Consider the following 21811-nt stretch of genomic DNA (forward strand, 5'->3'; position numbering starts at 1 on the left):
ATCCACAGTCACCCTTCCCCCAAGGCCATCCTGCAAGCCCGCAACCAGGCCTAGTCTCTTCCGGAGGGTTTTTAGGCTCGAAGGACTGCACCCAAACACCTTGGATGTGGACTGCTACTCGTCCAAGGAACTGAGTTACTTGAGTGGCTCTCTTGGCCGGGACAATCAACTGTAGACAAACCCTCTCCCCAGCCCCCTTGACTCTGTTTTCATTTAGGGTACCATACAGTCTCACAACAGTTCCTGTTCCAAGCAGTCTCTGGACTGAGTGAAGAGAAGCCACCAGCACCCACACTTAGCAGGACACAGCTCAAGGTTGTTACTTCCACATTTGTTTAAAAAAAAAAAAAAAAAAGGAATATAACAATGCCAGGACCGGGCTTATCAATTTATATGGGTTCACAAAAGCCTTGGAACGTTGGGATTATATTTGCCCATTTTACAGGACAGAAACGGAAGGATCCTCAGCCCCAATAGAATGCTTCAAAGTCACACATAGCCAGGCTCTGAAACTACTGCTGGAGCTTCTGAAGCCTGAGCGACTTCATCTCTAACTGGAAGGGGAATGAGGGCCTGGGGAACAAACTTTAGCTCAGATCTATTGGTTCTCTAGTTTAGTAGTCAGGGGCTTGGGGGCTCACTCACCCCCTACATCTGTCTGACTTCTGATGAAGTCCTGAGGTGTGCCTGGCAGAAGTAAGGAAGTAAGTTTCTTCTGTCTGTAACCTCCTCCCAATCTGCATAAGAGGAGAAAGAAGAAAACAAAACAAAAATCTTCCTGTCTTTAAAGTCCTGTTCAAATGCCACCACTCCTATTCTTTGGCAGTCTTATGCCAGTAACTCTCTTGGCTTAAGCAACGGCAAGGAGACCTTATATGTCTCTTGTGCTGAAGGCCCACTGTGTGCCAGAGAGATGCCTGGACACTGCTGGAGACACCTTCCTTGAGGACAGCCATTGCTCCTCATGCTTTTTATTGCTTACCTTTAAATTCTGAATGGGCACATGTGTGCCTGCGATCTGCAGAATGTCTGGGGAGCATGCTAAGGGCAAAAATCTAAGAACTGAGAATGTAAATGTGAAAAGAACTTGGAAAGCCAACCTTGAGCCGTACACAGGGTGCGGAACAAAGAATAATTTGGAGAATGGATTTGCATAGTGGGAGAACAGGAAACATTTCTGAGGCGGAAGTGGGGTGAGCCCGGACACCTGTCTTGACTTGAAGGGTGTGTGCTGCGTGTGGAGATGAGCTGGGTGGAGTGGCTGCGGATAGCAGAAGGAGGAAAGCAAGCAGAGGAGTCGCTGTTGTGGGGGAAATAACACAGAATGACTAAAATTCGCACCAGAACCTGCTCTAGTGAAATCATCTGCTCTATCCAGAAGAGAACACCCCTGCATGGGCTGAACAGCAGGATTTGTAGCAGAAGCCTCCTGCTTCGACAAAGCACAGGGTTCCTCAGCCTGCAGGACAGAGGGACAGATGAAGACAACAAGCTGGGTTGTCACAAAATGTTCAAAACTACCCTGATGCCGGGCGATGGTGGCGCATGCCTTTAATCCCAGCACTCGCGAGGCAGAGGCAGGCAGATCTCTGTGAGTTTGAGACCAGCCTGCTCTACAGAGCTAGTTCCAGGACAGGCTCCAAAGCCACAGAGAAACCCTGTCTCGAAAAACAAAACAAAACAAAAAAACTACCCTGATTTAAAAGAACATAAGTACCGCCCTGGGTGGTGGTGGCACACGCCTTTAATCCCAGCGCTGGATCTCTGTGAGTTCAAGGCCAGCCTGGTCTACTGAGCAAGTTCCGGGACTGGCTCTAAAGCTACAGAGAAACCCTGTGTCAAAAAAAAAAAAAAGTACCTAAGTACAAGCGTGCTTATAATTACTGATGTACAGAGACCCTCCTTCACTGTCTCTGTTAACAGGGTGGGGGAGGGTTGGTAATTCAGGGCACCCTGCTGGAACACAGCCAAAACTCTGGCCTGGAGGCAGCAGCATTAACTGCTTTTTGAGTCTAGGCTTTGCCACCAAATGCTGTGACCTTGAGGGCCACCTTCTCTGTGAAGCATTTATCTATCTAAAGCTTTCTCATTAAGACATTAATATGTTCTTTGGAGAAAACAGTCGCTCACCTGTTAGTGAAAATAATCCATGAGCTTTAGCTTTTTTTGCTCTGTTTTGTTTTGTTTAAGGAGTTACATGCACAGGGCAGAGGTGGGAATGGAATATTTCCAGTTTTTTATCTGTTGAGCACTGGAAGGATAGTGACAGGCTAGAGTGACAGTCCTTACAAGCACCAGGACCTGAGTTTGATCCCCAGAGCCCATGTTAAAGGCCATACCAAGACAGGGAAGAAGACCTGAGTTCAAGTCCCGAGGACCTACATAAAACACCAGGCCTGGCTGCAAGGGAATGGAACCCCAGTGATGGGGGCAGGTGGTAAGGAAACAGTGTGATTGCTGGGGCTAGCTGACTGCCAGCCTAGCCCCAGGTTCATTGAGCGATGCTTGTCTCAAGGGAATGAACCCTAGGGTAGGACACCTGAAATATTCTGGTTTCCACATACGTGCACATGAACTTGTGCACTGGTAAGTACATATACACATATAACACACACGTACACATGCACACATACACACATACTTAAAGTCAGGCTTCACGGCTCCCTGGCTAGGAGAGTTCCAGTCCAGTGAGAGACCCTGTCTTTCAGAAAAGAAAAGAGGTAGATGGTGTCTAATGAATGATGTCTGAGGTTCTCTCTGGCCTCTATGCTCATGTGCGTGCACAAACGTGCACACACACACCACACAACACTCAGATGCAGAGGGCAGGGGACAGTGGCTCTGGAATAAGCTGACTTGAGCTCACATTCGGTTCCAGAACCTCCTGTAGAACACGATGTCCCTGAACTTCAGTGACTTCCTCTATCGAACGGAATAAAAAGACTGGCTTTGCCACATGGTGGGGATTGCAGGAGTCAGACCATAAGATGCTGACTTCATAGCAAGTCTCAGAAGAAAGGGTAGCTAATGCCGTTTGCAGAGCCACATGGGACAAGCAGGGCTTCACAGAGCTCCTGTGTCCAGATTTCAAGGATTTTCTTTCATCGTCTTTTCTGGGAGCTCCCTATGCTGTATGTGGCTCACAAACCACAGGCTAAGATGTGTTTAACTTTAAAAGCAGGTAGTGTTTTCTTCTGAAGTAGGGGGATTGGTTACACCCTTAGGAGGAGGGGACCTGCCCAGAGCCATCATGGAAGCAAACATGTAGACACTAGAGCCATTCTGCTGGCTTCTTCTTGTCAGCACAGCATGCATTCAGGGGACTTGTCCCTTTCTGTTTCCTGAGTGTCTGAACGCCTTCGTCCCTCTTTTGCTTCTCCACCCTTAAGTGTGTAGGATGGGATCAGGAATACGGAGGAGGAGGAGGAGCCAGACACATCTCTTCCAGGCACCCTCATAATGCAAGGACTAAATTATAAGGTCGAGTTCTGAGAGCCTGGAGTCTTCTTGGTTTCCCGCATTCCAGCCAGAATGCCTGAATGAAAAGGGCCCAGGAATGTAGGCTGCTTCCCCTCTGCACTGAGATGATAAAGTCCCCAGAAGCCACAAGTCCCCAGGGCCTTACAGAATCAGAGGCACAGGGCTACTGCATAATTTCCCCACCCATCTCTGGATGCACTGTGTTGACAGACCTTGTTGGCTTTTTCTTTACATTTTACCTAGTATCTCCCATTCCCCCTGGGCTGCTATACCATTGATGTCAAAGCTTCTCACAACTGGGAAATTGACCTAACCCCCAGCCTGGCCTTTCTGTTTAAGAATGTGACGTCCTGCCGGGCGGTGGTGGCGCACACCTTTAATCCCAGCACTCGGGAGACAGAGGCGGGCGGATCTCTGTGATTTCGATTTCGAGGCCAGCCTGGTCTACTAGAGCTAGTGCCAGGACAGGCTCCAAAGCTACAGAGAATCCCTGTCTCGAAAAACTAAAAAAAAAAAAAGAATTGTCGATGTTCCGCACAAGAGTCAGCTCAGCTCCACTAAACTACAAGTCATATTGTGTCACACGCCTTTCCCAAACACTCCCAGGGTGTTGTTCCAAGATACCTGCTGTTAATGGCTTCTATCCTCAGTGTGCCAGAGGCCTTTTATTTTTCATTTTAACCATATTTAATTATTCGTTTAAAATTATATTTACAAATAAAAATAGTGAGCTCATAACATATTACACTACTGTGTAAAAGGACATTTAGTTGTATCATTATTTTTTATTTTAAAGAAAAAATTTTTCATTTTACATACCAACTCCAGTGTCCCCCCCCCCCCAGATATCTTAATACCTAGGGACTTTTTGTTCCCTAGTTCCCTTTTCATTGCCTGGTTAACCTTTTTCGTTTGTTTGTTTTATTTTGTTTTTGTTTTGTCTTGTTTTTCGAGACAGGGTTTCTCTAGCTTTGGAACCAGTCCTGGAACTAGCTCCTGTAGACCAGGCTGGCCCTGAACTCATAGAGATCCACCTGCCTCCGCCTCCCGAGTGCTGGGATTAAAGGCGTGCCTGATTAACCTTATCTCCTTGATTTTCCCCTTTTAAAGACCACTTTGTCCTGAATAAACTTTCGTCACTGGCATCCTTTTTTCTCTTCCACAATACTTGTTTGTTGGTTCTTAACTGCTTCTTCTCACAAATTGAAGCTCCCAGCTCCACGAGTAAAACATTAGTTAACTCAAGTTTGTATCCCCAGTGCCTAGACTGATGTCTGGTATATAGTAGGTGTTCAATAAATGTTACGACTATGGCTTTGCTAAACCCCTTTATGTTGAGTCAAAGGATGGGAAGAAAGCTGTGAAAATGTTACCTACACAACATGGCGTGGCCCCCGTGCTCACGAACAGTTAGCTGCAACGGTTACCTGTACAAGGTCAAGCAAGCCAAACTTTGGGCGTGAATGGGGAATGCTCTCCAAGCCCACCCCTTAATGAGGAGCTATTGTCTGGTTGGGGAGGTTTCCAGGATCTGGTGGTGACCCCACACCTATGCACACATGGACAACACTAATCTGACTCAGTGGGTTTTCTTTTTAAGGACATGAAATATGAGTGAGGGATATACTGGGGCATCTGTGGAAAACTGGAGGGCATAAAAATAAAAATACTTTGTATACATGCGTAAAATCCTCAAATAAGGAGGAAGCTGGGTGAGCAGCAGCATTCATCTCTCCCTGCTTTGATTGTGGATACATTGTAACAAACGAATTGTGATACAGTGTAACAAACTGCCATCTTGCCTTCCCTACCATCATGCGCATATAGACCAAAATGAACCCTTCATACCCTAAGGTGCTCCTGTCAGTTACTTGAGCATGACAACAACAAAGCCTAATTAACACAAAGGGATTCCCCTGGGAAACAAGGGGCTAAATAGCCAATCACACGAGGTACAAGACCCACACATACAAATCTGAAGACTGCAGAGACAGCTCCGCAATAAGAGTAAATACTGTTCTTGCAGAGGACCTGAACTCAATCTCCAGCACCTATGGGGGGGGGGGGGGCTCACAGCTGTTTGTAGCTCCAGCTCCAGGGAGATGCAATGCCTCTGGCCTCTGGCCTCTGGCCTCTTGGAGTACCTGTACTCGTGTACACACACCCTCACACAGATACAAGTAATTTAAAATAAGAAAAATCACTAGCTGGGTGTGATGGTGCACAGTTTTAATCTCAGCGCTTGGGAGACAGAGACAGGAGGATCTCTGTGAGTTCGAGGACTGCCTGGTCTACAGACCGAGTTCCAGGACAGCTACACAGAGAAACTCTGTCTCAAAAACAACAACAACAAAAAAGATCTTTAAGGAACTGGAGAAATGGAGTAGTTAAGAGCACTTGTTGCTCTTTTATTTATTTTTTTCTTTTTTTGTTTTTTTTTTGTTTTTCGAGACAGGGTTTCTCTGTGGTTTTGGAGCCTGTCCTGGAACTAGCTCTTGTAGACCAGGCTGGTCTCGAACTCAAGGAGATCTGCCTGCCTCTGCCTCCCGAGTGCTGGGATTAAAGGGTGCGCCACCACCGCCTGGCTGCACTTGTTGCTCTTGCAGAGGACCCAGGTTTGGCATCCACATGGTAGCTTTCAACCAGCTGTACCGCTATTTCCGTGGGATCTGACACATTCTGACTTCTTCCGGCACCAGGCATAGATGTGGTATACATGCACTCATATACAGAAAATAAAGAAATCTATCTTTTTTCCAATAAATCTTTTAAAAGTCAACCATATGGATACATACTGGCAGTGAGCAGTAAACTTTTTAAACAAATGAATAAAATCCCTTTAGGGTCTTCCCTTTGATAATATATCACATTATTAAAAATCCACCTGTCTAGGGTCTAAGACAACCACAAGGAAGAACAACGGAGGGAAGGAAACCAGCAAGGACAACCTCCCAGAGCCTCCTATGGTGATGGGGAAGCTAGCAATGGTGCTGATAGGAGTGGTATGGGTGATGATGGTGGTGATGGTTTGGGATGTGGTGATGCTGCTGAGGCACCATGACCATGACCATGACCATGACCATGACCATGACCATGACCATGACCATGACCATGACCATGACCACGGCTGACATAGTAGGGCTGCCAGGAAGCTGTACTAACTAATCCATGTCTTTGCGAACTTTCACACTTCCTGGTTGCCTACTACATCCAGCGAGTCTACCTACCTCCATGGCCCGATCTGCGCCTGCATCTCCTCCCAGACTCAGAAAATCTCTCTACAGCTTTCTGATGACAGCGAGCAAGGTGGCATGGGTAGAGAATTGTGGTGGACAGCTAGAATCCCAGCAACTGAGCCTACAGTTACAATAGCACACACATGTAGAGACATGTAAAGACATGTTGAAGAAGGCATAGCGTGTACATAGCTGGTCCAAGGCCTTCTGACCTTTGGACAAGAGCCAGATTCTTCATGCTCATCGGGAATCTCACAGGAAGCAGAGAAAGACCTCACCCCAGCCTGCCAGTGGAAATCCACTTCCACGCTACCCCTTCTTGACACACAGGAGCCGGTGAGCCGAAGGCGGGGAAGGAAGCTCTGAGAACCATGGGCTGAGCATGGCCCTTCCCATCCTCACATCTAGTTCCTGCTCTTCTCCCTTGGCGTATTTCTGCCTTTGCATTTCCCAGAAGTTGCCCTAATTTGCCATTCTCTCAGGAGTCCAGCTTGTTGTGTTTCATGACTCCACTCCCAAGCTGGATCCAGTGTCCCTCCGACCACACCTCCAGCTCCCAAGTCAGTTCTGGCACGCACCACAGTCTGACATAACTCCTGTTTACTCAATGCTAGCCGCTCCGGAACAGGGTAGACTGCGGTCTCTTTGTTCTTTTATCTTCAGAGCGAGGCGGCTGTCTTAGGTAGGATCTATTGCTGCAAGGAAACACCATGACCAAAAAGCAAGTTGCAGACGAAAGGGTTTATTTGGCTTACACTTCCATATTGCTGTTCATCATCAAGGAAGTCAGGGCAGGAACTCAAAAAGGGCAGGAATCTAGAGACAGGAGCTGATACAGAGGCCATAGAGGGGTGCTATCTACTGTCCCGCTTCATGTTGCCTGTTCAGCCTGCTTTCTTATAGAACCCAGAACCACAAGCCCGGAGATGGTACCACCCACACTAGGCTGGGTCCTCCCCGATCAATCAGTGACTGAGACAACAACAAGTTTGCCTACAGCTGAGTCTTACGGAGGCATTTCTTAATCGTGATCCTCTCCTCTCAGATGACTTTAGCTTGTGACAAGTTGACACAAAACTATCCAGAATAACAGTTTACCTGAATAATAAGGGACACTCAACAATGTATGTATGTGTGTGGGGGCGGGGGATGGGGTGGGGTGGGTGGGTAGATAGATGGATATGTGGATGGATGGGTGGATGCATGCATGCATTCATGGATGGATGGATGGACAGATGGACAGACTTACAGATGGATATGTAGATGAATGGGTAGATGGGTGGATTAATGGATAGGTGGGTGGATGGGCGGGTGGATGGATCAGTGGGTGGATAAATGCCATATATATTTGCCCAAGCTTCTCTAAACCATACACCACAGACTGGCTTGAATGATGTGGAGATAAAAAAAGAAAACTGAAGGTGTCAGAAGATCTGGTTTCTTCTGAGGCCTCTCTTCTTGGCTGGGAAATGGTTACATTGTTGCTGTGTCCTCTTTCAGATCTTGCTTTGTGCACATTTGTCTCTGCCCACTTTTGGTAAGGTCGCCAGTCAGATTAAATCAGGACTCACTCTAACAACCCCATTTTAACTTAAACAGCCCTTTAAAGACGGTCTCCAATGCAGTTACATTATATAAGGTACTAGAGGGTTTCAACACATAAGTGTATAAAGACAGCTCAGCTCACAACAGATGGATGGATGGATGGATGGATGGGTGGATGGATGGATGGATGGATGGATGGATGGATGGGGCAGTACATGACCTAGAATACTTACTTGGTTTTCAACATCCTCCACTATCAAGTATTCACCCTTAAATGAAGGGAATATCGGGGATAAAACTTTGCAAGTTTAATGGGAGTACACATCATATGTAAATGCAATGATTTTTACGAGGTTCAGACAATACGTTATAAATATGGATTGTTAATTTAACAAAAACTGAACAGAAGGGATAAGCAGACAGGATAGATTCCTAAGAAATTAAGACAGAGGAGTAACTCTAAAATTCCTACTTCCTACACAGGGTTTTTACCCTGCCCTGCCTTGCTCAAGTATCTTCCACATCTACTTATTAGACTTAAACCACAATAGCGGGGCGGGAGCAGGGGCCAGGGTGTGGGACTCCTTCCTCCACAGTCCCACAGTCATCCAAAGTTCTTCGTTCAGGCCCTTCTTCCAAGCCCTCCCACCTGGAAATCCTACTGCCTCCTACTCCCGGAAAACTTGGTCCCAGAAAGCCCTCCTCTTCCCCCGGGGCCAGCTCCTCCACCTCGTGGGCCTGAGCAGAAGTGGAAAGCATGGCTGGGTTTGTCTGATGCTGTCTGGAAGACACGGGGCATGTGGTTCTGGAGTTGCAGTTTTCATCATCTGTAAAGCTGCCTCACAGACCTGTGAGAAGCAATAAATATTAAAAAGCCCATTGTAAGGTTTACATATATATGTGTATACAATATACATATGTGTGTGTTATATATAATAAATATATTTCACTGAGGTGTGCCAACTGATTAAGTCCAGGCCTCCGTTATTCAGAAACTACCTGGGTAGTTTCAGCTATTTTTTTTAAAAGTCAATAGAGCCTCTCTATGCTGGAATTCATAGTCTCTAAGGCCTGGGGTACCAGGGAGGTCATAGGGAAGTATCTGTGAAGCATCCAGCGTGTTTTGTTTCAGGAGAATGTCTGTTGCGGTGTAGCTGGCCTATTATCTTATCTCTCCTCTAGCAAGGCCCTCCGGTGCACATTGTTCGCTGAGCTATCTCACTGCTTATCACTGGGTACTTACTGGGTGTACTGAGGAAGCCTTTCTTCCATTCAATTCCTGTGCTGCCCCGAACAAAGCTGAGTACCTGACCCAGGTGAGGGGATTACAGGGATGTACAAAATAGTCCACAGTCCCTGTCCTGGGGTTCCTGGGCTAGCCACGGAGATCAGGCAAGTAAGAAAGGTGTCCTGGGCAGCACTGCACGCTACCAGGAGTAAGAACGGTGAAAAGAAGGTGCCGAGGGAATGGGAGTCATGACATTAGATTATGTGATCAGAGAGGCTACAATGAGAACGGGACCTCTGATTTAAAAACCCAAGAAGCATGAGGTCCAGCCCCTGCCCCCCCCCAAAAAAAATAACCTGAGGGGAGGGGAACTTCTGGGTAGATAAGAGCAAATGCCTCTAGTGTGTGGCGCAGCCAGGAAACCGAAAAGAGACCAGTCTAGCCAGTTTGTGTGAGCAATCGGTTCCATAAATATTTACTGTTTAGCAAGCAAAAGGGAATGAAGCCTGGGCACACAGCTCTTAGCACATGTTGCTAATGCTGTCTTTATGAATTACTGCCACCATATCTCTCCCAGCAACACAGCCCAGCACCCACAGCAATCCTCGGAACCCAGTAAGAGCTCAGAAACCTGGGGAACCAAATCTCACCGTCTGAGGCCATCATCCCTAGACATCCATACCAGCCGCCTTGAAGTTCAGCTGCCTTGGAGTCTTCTCGTGTCCTCGGATCATACTCCCATAACTGTGTGCAAAGGCAGCAGGAGATCCCCTTGGCTGAGTGCCTACTCTTTCAAAGAGACAGAGGGAGCATAGGAGTTTGGATGGAGACTTCTAATCACTTTAGCGCTCTTTGGCTAGCTGGTGCCTGAGCCTTGGACTTGGCTTCCATACCAGCTTTGATGGGGTGGCAGCCAGGAGTAGGAGTCTGTTGTCTGAGACTCAGACGCACCTTCCAGGTTTCCGCCTTGCAGGCGGATTGACAGAGCAAGGGAATGGACTCACCACAGACTTCCAGCTCTAATGAGCTTTATAGTAACATGGGGAGCTGTCCAGTTCATAGCAGAGATGGAGAGCCACTTAAAGATCTTCCAGTCTCTTAGAGGACTTAATGACTTGGGATAAACCTCGCTCTTTCCTCACAGTGAAGAGCCCATGTTACTATTTAACTTAAGCCTCTCTTGTTTCAACAAGCCCAGCTAAATCCCCTTATGCTTGCTTCAAGAGTATAAAATGCCATTCATCTCTTGACCTATTTCTCCAGTGTGCAGGGAAGGAAAATCAGACAAGAGGTTCTCTGACGGGGGCTCCCATTCATCCCCTGCAGCTCAAGCCTGTCCACCAGCACCCAGAGATTTCTAAGTCCCCATCCGAAGCCTGTTTTACGGTGTGATCAGTGTGCCAGGCGGGAGGAGGGCTCTTCTCCCCTACTGTCCCAAAGTTAGCTTCCTGGTTTCCTAAGGGACCCCTGCAGCAGGAGGTCTCCCTCCCCCGTCCTCCTGACATCTCCTCGGCATCTATCTCTACCCAGCCAAAAATCTTCTCTCTGAGGAAGAAAACACTAGGCTCGGAGTAAGAAAGACTCTCATTTAGAGGACAAGCAAGCTGGTTCCAATCAGGAGTCAAGGACCACACGTGTCTACTTTCCGGGTCCCTACTCCTTTCTGTCAGCCACACCGCCTTTTGGATGAGTTGACCTCCAAGGAATCTAAATCTGCTAATAATCTCAACATCAATATTTGGTGTTAATTTAGAAGACTAGGCAGCATGAAAAGTCATTTTTAAATGATTACTGTGTTCTCAAGTACCCGCCAAACAGAAGAGCTGTCGATAAATTGCAGAATGGATATCAGTGCCCTAACGTGGAGGCTGGTGGATCCTGGGAGCGGGGAAAAAGGTATTGTCATCCTCCAGAGATGAGCCTTGACTCTGCAAACAGACTTCAGTGAGAAGTCTCACTGAATAAGAATGACTAGGTCTGTGTTGCCTTCCTAACAGCTGGTCATGGCTAAGATTCACAGGTCAAGCTGCCCGGGGCTGAGATTACATTTGTGACTAAACTGAGGTACCCTGTCATGGAGCCAGGTTCCACCTCAGCCAAGCCATGGAGCTATGAAATCGAAGAATTATGGTGCTGTAAGCTGTGAGGCTGAGGCTTACACGAAGTTCGGGTTTCTCTTTGGTACTCTGAGGCCGGAGTGCCTCTACGAGGCTATCAAAGCCTCTAGGACTACAGAGCTCCATAGACCTCTTTCTCTCACTAACAAATGGGTGTTAGCATGTCTTCCCTGCAAATACCTCGTCTCTCTTCATCCTGAAGTTAGTTACCAGGCCAGTCCAGCAAGGGCCAAAAGTTCCGTGGAGGGGAAAGAATGCACACAGCTGTCAGGAGCTGAGCCAGGTGTTTAATCTCCGAGTTCCCTTTGACTCATCACAACCCTGGAAGGTAAACACAATTGTTGTGGTTACAGAGAGACTCAGAAAGGACCAACAACCCACCCAGCTAACAGCCTGCATATGGGACAAACAGGATTGAAACCCACCCTTACCCAAGTTCACACCTGGGCTTGGAGGTGTGATCATTGTGCCGAGCAGCAGGGCTCCATGTCCTCTCTCACGGTACTTAAGGCTCCCTTCCCGTGTAAGGTAGGCTGTTGGCCTCCTAAATCTATCACTAGGTTCAGCGTGGCCTCAACACCGCTTGTAACCCGCAGCCTACATGTTTGTCCCTCTTTGTCTCCTGTGATTCTCTGCACTGGCAATGTCTGGGAGACTTTTGGATAAACAAATTAGCACGCACCTATGTCAGACCACAATACCAGACCCATTCATGGTAAGACCCCAGGTATGTTTCTTAAAAGCTCCTTAGGTGACAAATTCTTGGTTAAGAATTACCAAAACACCAGTTCCCAGGAGGCTTAAGCAGGAGAAAGACAAATTCAAAGTTTACATGGGGGAACAGAGCCAGTCCAAAGTCAGCCTGGCCAACAGGAAGTTCCTGTTCCAAAATTTAAAAAGGGTTAGGGATATGGCACAATGGTAGAGTATTTGCCTAGCAAACATGAGGCCCTAACTTTAATCTTAGTACTATAAAAAATATCATAAATATCTACCCTTGAAACTAGAGACGAGGTTCAGTCGTTAAAAGCACTGGCTGCTTTTCCAGGAAACCTGGTTGGATTTTCAGTACCCACATGGCAGCTCAGAACCATCTATAACTCCAATTTCAGGGATATGATGGCCTTTTCTGGCCTCTGAAGGTATCATACACACACGTGGTGTGCAGACATATGTGCAATCAGAACGCCTGGTACACATAAACTAAAATGACAAAAATTTGTTTTTTTTTTGTTGTTTTTTTAAGTTTATTTATTATATATATATACTTGCCAAAAGATGGTGCCAGATCTCATTACAGATGGTTGTGAGCCACCATGTGGTTGCTGGGAATTGAACTCAGGACCTCTGGAAGAGCAGCCAGTGCTCTTAACCTCTGAGACATCTCTCCAGCCCCTGACAAAAATATTTTTAAGCTACCCTTTGTTCCAGATAAAACCATTCCTCACCATCTCCTACACTGCATTTCCTAAGGTCCACAGCTCTCCTCCAGCTCTACCTCACTGGCCCGTTGACTAGAATTCTACCTATTGGCATCTATATGGAGCGGTGGGGAAGGGAAGACTTTGTTGAATGCTTGGTAAAGCTGCCAGCCTCGATGTTTGGCTCACCCCAAACACACTAAATAAAAACGAATTGGATAATAAAACGTGTACAAGTTTTACACCTAGGAAAATGAGAAATATATAAAATGAGTCATTTCTTAAAATTTCGCGGGAAGCTGGGATGTCTAAGCATTGATGAAAATGATTCAGTTAAAAGGGCAAAGTAGAGCATATTCAACTACATAAAATATAAAATTAGACTTTTGAATAAGGGGAAAATCATCTTGGAAATTTTATGCTCTAAATATGACAGCACAGAGGAAACGTATTTGTTAACATGACATGTCATTAATGGGTAATTTCTGGCAGTTAAGGAGATGGCTCCAGTGGTTAAAAGTATTTCCTGTTCTTGCAGGGAATGGAGTTTGGCTCCCAGAGCCCACACTTCCCTGGGTGCCTGCATTATGTGCACATACCTACCCAGAGATTCACACCAGTGCACATACCCACCCAGAGATGCACACCCGTGCACACACCAGCCCAGAGATGCGCACCCAATCTCACACCAGCCCAGAGATGCGCACCCATGCACATACCCACCCAGAGATGCACACCTGTGCACATACCTGCCCAGAGATTCACACCCATGCACATACCCACTTAGAGATTCACACCCGTGTACATACCCACCCAGAGATGCACACCTGTGCACATACTTGCCCAGAGATTCACACCCGTGCACATACCCACCCAGAGATGCACACCTGTGCACATACCCGCCCAGAGATTCACACCAGTGCACACACCCACCCAGAGATTCCCTTTTTTCATTTGAAACAAGAACTCTGTATTTAATGTTCTTTGCTTAGCTTTTTTCTTGACCATTATTCTAACAACTTGTAACCAAAACTCCAAACAAAGACAAACATCCATAATCCATATTTGGGAATGTGGATGTAATTTTCTAGGCTACTTCCTGCTGATCAAGGGTGCTGATAATTTTTTTTTTTTCTGAAACAGGATTTCTCTGGCTTTGGAGTCTGTCCTGGAACTAGCTCTTCCAGACCAGGCTGGCCTTGAACTCGAAGAGATCCTCCTGCCTCCACCTCCAAAGTACTGGGATTAAAGGCATACACCACCACTACCTGGCTGGGGTGGGGGGAGGTGCTGATAATCTTATGGGGACCCAAAGAAAGTTGAGGATTATGGTCAAGTCCTGACTGGAACATTCTGCGAGGCTGGATCATCTCAGCCAGCAGTCTTGAGGCTGTTCTGGATGAAGAACTCAGAGGAATTGCAACAGAAGATTGCATGGATAGAACCATCTTTCAGCAGCATTATTAGGCGGTGTTAGAAACTCATAGGTATGGTCTTGCTGGAGGAATGAGGTCACTGAGAGCGTGCCCTTGAATATATCTTATTCTGGTCCTTGTCCTCCTTCTGTCTTATTGCTTCTTCGCTCCCATGAAGACAGCATCTTCTTTTTCCACATGTTCAAATTGTCAGTGTGTTCTGCATCAACTCAGACCTAAAAGTGATGGAACTAACTGGCTTTGAACTAAGCCAAATGCATCTTTCCTTCTCCAAGTTAGTCCTCGGGTGCCGTGTCACAGTGTCCAAAGGCTGACACAGAAGTGCTGGCTTTGCCGGGCCAATACAACTTCCTCACCACCACCAAGCTTTCCGTCTCAGCCCATGGCAAAGGAAGACTAGTCAACTTTCCCTAGGATGTTTCCAGTCAGGGATGATGGCTTCTTCATCTCTGCCATGACTCAGTGAGGAGGCAAACTCCAAAAACCCAAAAACCGCCCGCTGCAACCTTGCGTTGATGTGCAGAGCATGACTCCATGGCAACAATGGCCTGGTATGCAGAGAGAAGCCTGCGGGGCTGTGCTTCTCTGGGTTCTCACCCTCGCTGAGGTCATTTCTGCACCACGTTACAAATGAAGAGGGCCTCCTCTTTCCACACCGTGACCAAGTGAGTGAATCAGCCTTTGGTTTGCCACCCTTGCTCTGCTATAGTGGGTTTTCTCTTCTTTGCAAGAGCCTGTGGCTAACCTCTGGTCAGGGATTGCATAAACTGGCCAATGCCTTAGAAATAAGCCCTGGTGATGTATGTAGCCTATGGGAATCTGAAAATGCTATAAATCTATCTTCCTTCCCTCCTTTCTTTCTCTTTTTTTTTTTGTTCCTTCATTCTTTCCTTCTTTCCTTCCTCCTGTTCTTCCTTCCATCCTTCTGTCCTCCCTTCTTTCCTTTCTGGACAAACAGTTGTTAAACATCTCTCAGCTTTGCTGAAGAAAACTTGGGCTGGACTTTTGTTCCTAACAATCCAGAAAATTGAGGATCAGATAGCCATCCATGCTGAGCCCACCCACATCCCAGTTGAGACTTTCATGTTGCGCTATATTACAAATGATGAGAACCTCCTCAGGGCAACTTCGATGTTAGAGGGTTTCCAGCTTCACCCTCAAAACAAAATTCCGCCTCAAAAATATACAGCCTGCTTGCAGTTAGGCACCCAGGGCAGCCTTCCCTGCTCAGCACTGTCTGGTGCCCTGTTAGCTCCACAGAAAACACACTTGCCTCGGACTCCATCCTGGAGCTCAGGCAGAGGCAAGAGGAAGCCCACCCACCCGCCCGCCCGCCTGCCTGCCACATGGGAGAAGAAAGAGAAAAAGAAATACCCAGGCTTCCTGCAGATGTCTGTGCTCCCAGCTAGCTCATCCCTCGCGCTGCCTTCGAGAGCTGGGAAGGAAGACAGTGCTTTTTCATGCCCTGTGACTCCGCCTACTGGCAGAAAGGACCCAGGAATGCCCAGGCCTCGGCTCAACCCCTCCTTTTGGAAAAGAAGCAAGAATGAGGGCGGGAGAGGGAAGAGCGGAATCTGAGCATGGAGGCTGCTTCAGCTGTCTTCTGAATTATTTTTGGTGACAGGCGGGGACCACTGGCACTCTTCATACGGACCACATCTATGGTTTCATTTCTGGAAGCTGTTTCTAAAGAAAAATAAATACTAAAGGGATTGTGTATAGACCTGCTAATTGTTTAACTGTCCAGAACAGGGACAGACAACTAGAGTCTAGACAAATGTCTAGCAGGCAGGAATGTCTGAGTGACTTCAACACAGCAACCCAATTTAATATACTGTGAAGTGGCCATAAGACAGAAACCCGCCTATGTTACCCAACCAAAAACTTCAACTCAAGGGCCCGTAAGGTGGCTCAGGAGATAATGGCGCTTGCCACCAAGCCTGGGTGTTATGGTTTAAGTAAAAACGCTGCAGGTCCCAGAGTGGTGGCAGTGGGCGGCCGGTCTTAAAACCACGGAGGGCCACTTGGTGGGTGAGAGACTGAGATGGATAGGCATGATTGCAGAGTGAGGTTGAATATTTATTTAGTGCGTTATAGAAGGGAAGGAGAGGGGGGGGAAGGGGGATGAGGAAAGAGAGAGAGAGAGAGAGAGAGAGAGAGAGAGAGAGAGGCCACAGCAGCAGCTACCTCTTTGGAGGAGAGATGGAAAGGAAGAGACTTGGGCTGCAAGCAGAAGGAAGTAGGCTTGCTCAGTGGACAGGGGTTGGGGAGGTGGAAGGGGCGGGCTTGTCTCTTAAAGGGACAGGACAGACCACTACCCTGGCAATCTGAATTCCATCCCCAGGGCTGGCATGGTGGGAAAAGAGAAGTGACAGCTTCTGACAGTTGTCCTCTGACCGCCACATGCTCACCCTGGCATGTGTGTTCCCAAATCCCCCCACACCCACCCACACACAGTAAACAAGTACGTAGATAAATGCAATGAAACGTTAGACTTGAATTTTATATCCAGAATGCCAGACAATACAGAGAGAGGGAAGCAAACCAAGCCTTGGCTGGGAACTGGGAAGATAACTTCAAAAGTCTGCTGCGGTTTCGTTTGTGTGGTAAAGCTGTTGGGGTTCTACTTCTGCTTTTCTCGGTATTTTCTAAGTTGTGGTCAATAAACTTAAAAAGAAATGGGTCGCATTTGTTAAGCATTTCTCTTTTGCTCTTTAAGATGGTTTCTTCTGTTATCTCTGATTTACCCGTGATGATGAGGAAGCTCAGAGAACTTAAGTAACTTGCCCAAAGTCACAGGGCTGATACACGAAGGGGAGCCAAGATTGGACCTGTCTCTATGATTTTAGAGCCAAAGTCTCCTTCCATCGCAACTTTCCAAATAAGAAAAGAAATTAGATAAGTAATTTATATAAAATTGTATATATAAAGAACTACATATTGAAAGAAAATAGGCATTTGAGTAGCTGGCCTACCCTTCAAGGATTAGCTCATTGTTGAGAACTTCTGCACTTGTTTCTGAATCCTTGTGCCTGTGCCCGTATCTGCTCCATTTGTATACTTTATAGTGTCCCCCATTGAATGTCCATCCTCACACAGGGTGTACTTTTATACTGTCCCCCGTTTATGACCCTTCCTCACACACAAGAGTCACACAGGTATACCTCAGAGCTATTGTGGACAATACAGAGCCTATCACACACACACACACACACACATACACGCACACACCATGCCTAAGTCAGTGGACCCTTGCTCTCCCTTCCTCCCATTGACTTACACACACACACACACACACACACACACACACACCATGCCTAAGTCAGTGTTCTCTCGACGCTGCGGTTCCTCAGCTCACTCTGAAGACAGCCCTGGACCTTTCTGGGTGCCCAGCTGGACAAAAGGGCCTTTCACTGCAGCAGAACCCTGTCCTCTTGCAAGGTCCTTGCGGTTACGGAGAGCAAGCATTTTCTATCTGTTTTCATTCGTTAATTTTGAGTCACCGAAATGAAATACTTACAGCTACCAGTTTAACAAAGGGAAGTTGTTTGCTTAGCCCATGGCTTTGGAGGGTTAACTAGGCCTCTACGGAGGGTGATGGTAGCAGATGCAGGGTGCCAAGCAGTAATGGTAGCAGATGCATAGGAGAAAGTGGCCACATCTCAAGCCAGGAAGTGGAGGGTGAGAAAGACTGGGGCGAAGTCCACCCCTAATGTCCAGTGACCTGAAGACCTGCCACTAAGCAGGTATTTTGCACCCTCTCTCAGTATCTCAGTAGCGCCACCCTAGGAACGACATCCAAACTACAGTATTGTATGTGTGTTACACTTAAATGTAACATTTCATTGTGTGTTCTATGATGTCAAACAGGAAGCAAGGGGAAAAAACAAGCAATACTTTATTCTTTAAGTCCCTTAAAAACTCACCGTTCGTGGAAGAAGCAACCTCCATCTAAGTCACAGGTGCTATACTGTGGAGGACTGAATATGAGCCTATTTCCACATTGTCCAGAGGGCAGAGAGTTGGAACCCTCTAAGATTTTTGTGCTTCTACCTCAAAGTTCCCGCCTAGAAGTCAGTCAGAGAGTTCTGCTCTAATTGTCAACAGGTGTGGCTGATTGCCAGACCCTGTGCTCCAGGAATAGGGAAATAGACCAGTTCCTACCTAAAGAGTCTAAAGAGCCAACTAAACCCCAATTCTATTATGGAGATAACTTTGGATTCCACCCAGGGAGCAGTTTGCCTGCAGGAGGTTTTGGTCTAGGGTGTGAGCGTGATTTACTTTATTCTAGCAACAGACTGTTTAACCAAGGACTAGCCCCTGAACTTCAACTGGTCTGTTCGTTCACTTCCTAGTGTCTTGTTAAAGCAGTCTTTTCTCTTACTCCTACCTTTTGGGGTCAGGGGTATTTAAAGCAATTGTAAATTAAACACAGGGGAATGTCAGTACTCACTAGAACCCCCTCCCGAAACACTCCTGTGCTTCTCCATTTTATTATTTTCTTCCGCATCTTCATATTCTTTACTAATATTTTCTAGATACCCACGCCTTGACCCTGGCAAAAGTTATTTTTGTCAAGGCTGGTCCAGGACACTAAAACAGAAGTAGGGAAAAACGACCAAGACCGTGGGATTCAAGGCAATGGAGCAACCAAAAGATTTGGGCTTTTTCTAGTTTCATTTCTGTGGCTGTGATAAAAATATCCCCTGACCAAAATGCAACTTAGAGGAGAAAGGGTTTACTTAACCCACAATTCCAGGTTGGAATCTATCACAGCAGAGAACTCAAGGACATGGAAACTTCTTCAAACAGCTGGTCACAGCACATCCACAGCCAAGAGCAGAGAGAGGTGAATGCCGGCACACACACACACACACACACACACACACACACACACACACACACACGCTTGCTTGCTCAGTTCCATTTCTCCACTCTTACACAGTTCACTGGGCAGAGCCTAGGGAATGGTGCTGCCCACAGCGGGCTGGATCTTCCCACAATCAATTCGCTTAACTAAGACAAAGCCCCACAGACATGCCCGTAGGCCAACACAATGTTGACCGAAGTATGGAAGTCTCTCCCCAGGTGGTTCTAGGTTTGTCAAGTACACATAAGAGGCCCCTTAGAAATTCAAGAGTTATTACTGGGCAGTGGTGGCACGTGCATTTAAACCCAGTACATGGGATGCAGAGGTAAGTGGATGGATCTCTTCTGTGAGTTTGAGGCCAGCCTGATCTACAGAGCGAGTTCCAGGACAGTCTCCAAAGCTACACAGAGAAGCCCTGTCTCAAAAAACAAAAACAGAAAAGAAATTCAAGAGTTATTTTCTCAAGTTATATGTTCATCTAGCATGCCTCCTTTTTGTGTTCCAAAGCTTCTCTTTGGAGGCAGCTACCAAGATTCTTCTCATTGCTTTGCATAATACACAACATTTGCAGACATTAATCTCATAACCCTAACTATGTACCAACCTTGAGGGCGCCTTTCATCACAAGCCTCAGTAGGTTGAGCAACAGAGGACATGGAGGGCTTTGCAGAGAAAGTCAGTGTGTGCTGAGATACTTGGGGAAAGTCTGTTTTCAACTGGTTTCCCCTTCCTGTTTTTTCTCCTTTCGACATCAAATGTGAAGCAGAGACCTTCTCCTTCTTCCAGATTCTTTAAAAGGAAGAGGGGTGGGGCTTCTGACCTTGACTCTCACAAAGAACCTTGCCTGCCTCGAGTTCGGTTTCAACAAATTTCTTTACAGAAGAGCCTGGCGGCTGTGCTTGGCTTCATTTAAGCTTCAGTTTTGCTCACACAGCCCTTGGCTGGAAAGGCAAACTGCTTCACCGTGGAAGTTCTAATGTCCATGGAGCACATGGTTACACACTAGCTACTGTAGTGACTGGTTAAATAGATCAGTCGAATCTTCAAAACAAGCCAGTAAGATAGTGTGTCAGATTTCCAAAGGGCAGGCATTATGGTAAAAATAAAACAGTGCCATTCTCTGAGTGGCTGCAGGGGCAGCGGGCCACAAGGAGCTGCCGTGGTAAAATGCTACAGTTCCCCTAGTGGCCCATGGGCCATGAGGGCCCAGCAGGTCCCAGGCAGAGAGCCATGTGGCCTGTGAGACAGAGACTATTAGGCATGCCATGAAGAGAGAGAGTGGATATTTATTTAGAGGGTTATGGAGGGCAAAGGGGGGAAGGGAGAAAGGAGAGGAGCAGAGAGAGGGCCAAAAGACAGAGGGGGGAGGGAGAGAGAGGAAAAAAGAGAAATAGAGGGGGAAGGGGAGAAGTGGGGAAGGGAGAGAGGCAGAAGCTGCCTCTTTGGGAGATAGATGGAACGGAAGGACTCGCAGGCTGAAAGTGGAACGAAGATCTGCTTGCCTCAGCAGACAGGGAGAGAGTGGGCATTTTCATTATGCAAAAACATCTGTCACAGTCAATCTGACATAAATATGCTGCTGTTTATACAATTCGTACATCTAAAACATATGTTTTCACAAACCCAAAGAACTCTTGTGAGTTCAAGGGAGCCAAATTAAAGGATCCACCTTAAACAAGTCAGATATACCCCTCTCGTTTCCCTGGTCCTAAAATTTTTTATTTACTAAACTTTACTTTGTCCTCTGCTCTGCCAATACCTTAAACAGGAGTAAGAGACATCAGAAATCTCCATACCACAAACACCAGACAGGAGCAAAGAGACCAGCTACCCCAGGATGTGACTAGCACCCAACTTTCTCAAGTTCCCCCAGCCTCCCAAGACAATGCCCACAAATAAGCAGGAAGCAGTTTTGAGAATCCACCATCCCAAATCCTTTAACCTGTTGTGCCCAACCTCCCTCCTTTCAATTATAAAAAGGAGATGGGAATGTGATGGTCTGTCCTGTCCCTTTAAGAGACAAGCCCTGCCCCCCAGTCCTCTGAGGTAAGCAGATCTTCCTTCTGCTTTTAGCCTGTGAGTCCTCCCTTTCCATCTCTCTCCCAAAGAGGTAGCTGCTGCCATGGCTCCGCTCACCCATCCCCCCCTCTGCCTCTCTCTGCTCTTCCCCCTTCTCCTCTTTCTCTTTCCTTTCCATAATCCACTAAATAAATACCCACTTTCTCTGCATTGCAAGTCTCTGTCTCTCACCTGTGACGGTTGGGGATCCTCATGGGACTGGCTGTCCTATCACGGTTTCTCACCTGCCACATGGCTCCCTGACTGTGGTCTCATGGCCTACTTCCCACCGCCACTACTCGGGGACCTGCAGGCTTCTTGGGGAATGGTGCCATTTTATTTTTACCATAACAAGTTGGGGGGGGGAGGGATGAAGAGTCTGGAGAGGGCTGGGCGATGGTGGCACACGCCTTTAATCCC

At 47.0% G+C, this 21811-nt stretch overlaps 1 long non-coding RNA gene across 1 annotated transcript; it reads right to left on the reverse strand.

The window, feature by feature from the left end:
- Nucleotides 1–7538: 7538 nt before the first annotated feature.
- On the reverse strand, nucleotides 7539–15962 carry LOC126503814 (uncharacterized). Its single transcript, XR_007592406.1, has 3 exons — nucleotides 15838–15962; nucleotides 11787–11927; nucleotides 7539–9109 (listed from the first exon to the last, which is right to left on the reverse strand). It is a non-coding gene; the product is annotated as an uncharacterized lncRNA (long non-coding RNA).
- Between the last annotated feature and the right edge of the window lie 5849 nt (nucleotides 15963–21811).

The sequence above is a fragment of the Alexandromys fortis genome, unplaced genomic scaffold (assembly GCF_014885135.2).
Source record: "Alexandromys fortis isolate MF-2015 unplaced genomic scaffold, M_Fortis_MF-2015_v1.1 scaffold_50, whole genome shotgun sequence".
In the NCBI taxonomy this organism is placed as follows: domain Eukaryota; kingdom Metazoa; phylum Chordata; class Mammalia; order Rodentia; family Cricetidae; genus Alexandromys; species Alexandromys fortis.